We start from the raw sequence: 6434 nt of genomic DNA on the forward strand, positions 1-6434 counted from the left end.
GTGTTTCGAGGTTTATTCAACATTTCAGTTCCAAAAATGGCCATAAATCTGCGTTTAGAACGGTAAAGCTTTTAATGTAGTCAGCTGTTGTGTTGAGTCAAGTCATCATCATCATACACCGATCAAAGCGCATATACCCTCTGTATTAGCATGTAAAAAAAAAAAAAAAATAATAATCATGCAAACTTATTCTTGAAATATATGGCACCGTATTAAGCAGTGTAGAGTATCTGTGCTCACGAAATGTTCTGAAACGCCTGCATATTTGACAATTCTGCATTTTATTTACTTCATAGTGATAAGTATGTGATATAGACATGTCTGTTTCTATTCATGAACCGATTTTGGACAGGCTCTGAAGCTCTACAGCTAAATATAGGAGTGTTGGTTATAACCAGTGGATATTTCGTACTACGTACATTTAATAATAATAAAATACGACACTGACCGCAAGGGAAAAAGGAGAATGATGAAGAGGATGAGAAGAATGAGGAGGAGGATGAGAAGGAGGAAATGAAGAATGAGGAGGATAATAAGAATAAGGAAGAGGATGAGAAGGAGATTGAAAATGAGGAGGAGAGGAATGAGGAGGAGGATGAGAAGAAGGAAATGGGGAAGAAGAAGAATGAGGAAGGAACTGCTGCTGAGAGAAAACCCTCGCTGCTATGTAAAAAAAGGGGGCTGCTGTTTTGTTAATGGAGATTGAGAAAGCAAAGTTGGATGAGGAGATGAGAAAAAAAATATATATAAAGGAAAAGGGGCTGCTGTTTTCTCCTACTGGGAGATCACCCCTTGCTGTGATACATGAGGGGGCCGCTGTTATCCCTCAAGCGAGGGACAAACTCCCCCTCAAAAGAAAGGGACCTGCTGTTCTCACCAGCTGGAGAGAACAACCTTTGCTGCTATGGCAGAGGATGAACACACAGCAGAGTATTCCTTCAGCAGAGGATGAACACACCTGCTACTTAAAATAAGAGGGGACTTGCTATTCTCTCGCTCGCTTTAGAGGGGAGAACACCCCTCTCCTACCATAAGCTGCTTAAGGACATCTCTACAACATTATCTTTTTCTATTGCAGGAAGGAAACAATGAAATGCTACTCTCCTACCACTCATACCAAGCTCAGGGACATACTGCTCTTTTGCGGTTCTCCCGCTGGAGAAAAAAACCCTTCGCTGCTATTACCAGCTACCTTATTTATCGAGAGGCCGGCTATTTTCTGCCTCATTAGAAGGGAGAAAACCCCTTCGCTAGCCAGTAGGCTACATTAAGGATATCTCAATAAGACTGTCTTTTCTCTTTGCAGGACTGAAACAAGGTTGGTTTTGGGGGTTCTTCATCTGGCAGTAATACTCTCATTATGTTTTGGGGGTTAGTGTTAAAGCTCTTGTATGTTCAAGTATTCTGGGAACAAGAACCCCCATAAGGAACCATAACGCCAAAGATAAATTGTTTTCAATAAACTCAAGTAAACTTGCCAAAGTGGTTCCTGTCTGAAATCGAGTGCAGCGTTAGTTCAGTCAGGACATGGAGGCAAGGCTGTGAACAGCTGATGCGGTCAGCTGACAAATCGCTCCAATCACCACCTCTCTCCTATTAGACACGGGACATATATATACATGGCACTACTGCTCGGTAAGTATGCTCAACCGCTCGCAACCCTCCCTCCTTCCCCATTATAAGCATGAGCACATTACTGTGCACCTTTTGGCTGTCGTCTTCTTTTTTTTCTCAGATTACTAAGGCTTCCAAAATCTTAGCTGGTATGGACCTCACTGTTGAGAGACACCCATCTTCAAAACCAGGCTACAGGATAGACGTCCCACTGCCACATCCATATGATTATCACTGTTTGCTTTAAATACTTATAAAAAGTCTTAATTGTTATGTATTTCTTAATTCATGGTTCCAGGGGGTTAATGTTAAAGCTCTTGTATGTTCAATTCTGGGAGCAAGAACCCCCATAAGAACCATACCGCCAAAGATAAATTGTGTTTAATAAACTGAAGTAAACTTGCCAAAGTGGTTCCTGTCTGAACTGCAGTTCACATGCCTAGCATACTGTGGTGTGTTTGTTTAGTGAAGAGTTAACGCAAGCGTTCAGCTCTCGCAGAAATTGGATGAGCTCTGCTGCGCTCATTGTGATGCATTCGTGAGACTCTGAGGGGATATGAGTATTCCATCAAATTTTACCCGAGTTTGTAGCAGCATATTCATGAGTGCGTTCGCCTCTCACCAGAATAGCGATGCATATGCAGCAGCAGTTTTGTTTGCCCTTGATTTCTGTGGTAATCTAGTGAGTGGGCGGAGCATGTTTAATTTCCACTAGAGCAGAATGCATGCTGCGCGTTGTGTCTCGTTGAGAACATGGAAAGGATCTGAAGGGAAATTTCTCCCTATCAGTAATTTCCTTTTGTTTATGCTGTACTCCATCTTTATTTTTTTTTTTATGAAACATAAAAATCATTATCATCCACATTCACAGATTCCAGCATACCAACGCTATCTCACAACCAATTCGTCCTCACGAGTGAGGTCCGAATATGTACGACCTCACTTTTTATACGGTTTGTCTAAACCCCAGTGACAGTTAAGTTTAAGGGCGAATTGTGCAACTCGTATAATACGTATGATTTGGCAAAAAATTTATGAATTTGTGTGGTCGTAAGAATTTGTACGAATAAGCCACCTTGTAAAATATGTACGAATTGCCGTGAGATCGGGTTGAGCATACTGGTTATGCCAACATCGAGGGGATGTGTAAGAATGGTTATGAGAAGATTACACTTGTTAAGGAGATGCTGCCATGCTATCTCTATATGAGGGAAGCATCTTGTCTAAAGATGTAAGTCTATTAAGACTTCTTCCTTGCAAAGCAAGCACTAGCAAAATATTTAGAGGATGTGTGCATCCATGTCATCGTTATTTGATACCCGATGAAAAACCCAATCTTGGCATTGGTTGTTTGGGATAAGAGCATGCACACAATGTCCTTTAGGGGAAGATTTGCGTGCATTTGTGAGTGTTTTTTCAACAACAACAACAACAACAAAAGTCTCCACTCTCAGTTGTCTTTCTAATTAAGGAAAGAGGGGCAGACGTCTGCTTCTCGTGAGCTGTTGGAGGTTATGTATCATGCCACGGCAAGGTTTGACTTGCCGTGGAAGCGTGCTAAGAAGGTGACACCGCGAGGTCATCTCTATGAGCATTATATTCCTGGCCATTGCCCTCCAGCTCAGGTGAGCCCTCCATTTCTTCCTGATCTCCATACAGAGATTGACTAGAAAAGGAAGAAGTCATTTTTCTTATGCATCCATCGATTCCAGCATATGAGTACGCAATATCAAGGTGATGCGCAAAAACGGTTTCAGGATGAGGTAGCTGAGTTGCGCCACCATGGCAGATATCCGGAAGAAAGTAAGGCTTAGGCATAGAGGAGCAACAATAATGTACATTATGTGGAATGGTTTTTTAGTTTTTTAGTTTTTTTAAACTTAAACTGCAAAAACAAATTTCCTTACACCAATTACACAAAGCAACGTCATATGACCCCTTTAGTCAATCCAATAAAATAATCAATTTAATAATCCATTCCTTTTATTTAATAAATAAAAAAAAGAAAAGAAAAAGAGTGTGAGGATTCAAAACAATGGTTTGCATAATTTTAGCCATTGTTTGGATTTAAAAAAAAACAAATCGGCCTACATGAGGTGATGTTTAGCAGTTACAGTATTTATTCACATCAGTTTAAATGAAACAATAAATATTACTTCAACTTACTTGAAAAGTTACATTCAAATATTTACTATTTTTATTGTTAGGCTTTACCTTTGTGTGTAGCTCCACCCTTTAAATGCATTTTGGATAAATCTGAAGTTACTTTGTTTCAGATGTTTTAATCTGAGGTGTGCTGTAAGCCATTTTAATTATTCACTTTGTGATAAACCACCATGATACGGTAATACATTTGACACTTACACATACTTCTATAAGACTGTCCTCTTTGGCTATGTTTACATGCACATTTTTGGTTCAATTGAACTGAATTCATTCCGATTGATGAATCTGAATGTAGTGTTTACACGAATGCTAAATAAGTGATCGGGTTGATGTGCATGTTATGTCAAAAGCTTCAAATCGGAATCAGTTTTTTTATACATGCACACTCTGCACAAATATTGAAAGTGAAAATTCAAATGACATATAGATGATTTAAAGTTTCTCAATGTTTGCACATGATAACCACTCTCCTACATGGTTTCTTTATAAGTTTTTAACAGCAGAATTAATATCTATCCATTTATGGATAAATATTAATATAAACCACTGTGCTGTGCTGCTCGTAATAATCACAAAAAAAAGCCCCTGTGGATGAGTATCTGAAACAGGGTTCTCCTGCTCCACTTCACAGTTATTGAGTGAGAGTTTTAAAATGACAGGACACGTTTATACATCACTTTAAATATAAAAGGAAGAGCCACTCGTTCCGTGCATCATCAGTATAACATTATTTCTGCGTCATTACAGTCCTTTCAGTTTCTGGGTTCTATCCGATCGGGTGTTTATATGCACTCTCATTCGTATTAGAAGAGGAATAAACCACCCGCTTCAATCCGATTGAGCTCAGTTATAACAAGTGCAATTAAGCGATTTAAGGTGTTTAAATGAAGTGTTTAAATGAAGGCTTTTCAGTCCGAATGAGCAGTCAGTCAGATTACAAACGGACTATTTGGTTGCATGTAAACATAGCCATTGTGTCTGTCATTATGTTTTTGCATATCCATCTTTACCTTTTATTCTATTAGTCTGAAGATTTGTGATTAAATTTTCCTAAACTAATGCAACACAACAGAACATTTTGTCACTTAAACATACTGTGTAAAAATAAGTTGGTAATTCTGACAAAACCTGCAAAAATTTTGTACAGTAGCAATGATACTCGAAAAAAATCTATAATAATAAAATGCATGGAGTGTAAATTACAACCATTATGATTATTTACCTTAATGATGATTGCTGGTTTTTTGAAAATTTTCTCAGAATGATGGCTTTATCAGTTTAATTACAATTGATGTTCTGTAAAAATATTGACCAGAGAGGATGCTGGCTGAAATATTTTCAGAGTTAAGATGAGTTTAACTGTCTTTTTAAACCAGGGATAAAATAAAGCATAGACCATAGGATTCAGACCTGAGTTAGTATACATGACCCATGTCAAAACATTTATGATTGTTGAAGGAACTGCTGATATGGAACAGATATAGTAAGGAATCCAACAAAGCAGATAAACTGTGACAATGATTCCTAATGTCAGAGCAGCTTTGCTCTCTGATTTCCTTCTCACTGAACCTTCATTTACACATTTGCCACCCTTCATCAGGGCGTTTATAACTTTCACTTGCTGATGTACAACATAGAAAATCCTCAAATATAAAGATATGATCAGAATACAAGGAAAAATAAAACACAAGATCAGATCAGTGACTCTCCAAGCAAAACTAATCATAACAGAACACTCTCCATAACACATATTTGTTTTGCTTGAAATGTCAAAATAACCATTACCAATTGCAAAGGCAGTGCTAGAAGTTGAGGAAAAAACCCAACTCAAACAGATGCTTATTAATGTTTTAGTCGTGGTTATTTTCTGTGGGTACAGTAAAGGGTGACAAACAGCAACATAACGATCAACAGCAACTAAAACTAAATTACTTAGAGATACTGAAATAAGCAGCCATGTTATTGTCAAAAACAGTCCACAGAAAGTCTCCCCAAAGTACCAGCACATCTCAATCAGCCTCGAGGTCTCTATGGGCATCACAAGTCCAATAAACATGTCTGCCACAGCCAGAGAGAGAATGATCAGGTTGGTTGGAGTGTGAAGCTTCCTGAAGTGAGAGATTGAGATGATCACCAGCAGGTTCAGAAACACAGTCCACGCTGACACCAATGAAGAAAACATATACATGATATTGGATTCATGTCTGGAGCGTTTTCCCCTGATACACGATGAGTTGATAGCAGGAAAGCAGTATTGAGTCCCATGATCCTCTGTCTCATAGGCCATGTGTGAGGCTCCTCCTTTTAGGATTTTGTTCTACTTTCCTTACTGTCCTTTCATTTATAGTGTCTGGATCAGACTGACCCCAGCCCATCTACCGCCCACTCTGATGCAGCATAATGACATTTAATTAGTTATTGTTTGTATTAATTTATTCACACAGTAATCTGTTTAACAGCCCATACTAATGCATTTGGTAACACTTTAGAATTGGGAATAATTATTTAGCACTAACTATGACTTTCCCGTCAATAAAATCCTAATTTTATGGGGAGGGGTTGCATGTACTTTTAAATGTGTACTTGAGCAGCGCAGTACACTGTGACTCCATGTTGCTTTGAGCACATCATTCTGCACCCACAATGTGCATACG

At 38.6% G+C, this 6434-nt stretch overlaps 1 pseudogene; it reads right to left on the reverse strand.

Annotated features, from left to right (window-relative positions):
* Positions 1 to 5062: 5062 nt before the first annotated feature.
* LOC113054836 (trace amine-associated receptor 13c-like) lies at positions 5063 to 6121 on the reverse strand (annotated as a pseudogene).
* Positions 6122 to 6434: the final 313 nt, after the last annotated feature.

Source organism: Carassius auratus, chromosome 35, assembly GCF_003368295.1.
Source record: "Carassius auratus strain Wakin chromosome 35, ASM336829v1, whole genome shotgun sequence".
Classification (NCBI taxonomy): domain Eukaryota; kingdom Metazoa; phylum Chordata; class Actinopteri; order Cypriniformes; family Cyprinidae; genus Carassius; species Carassius auratus.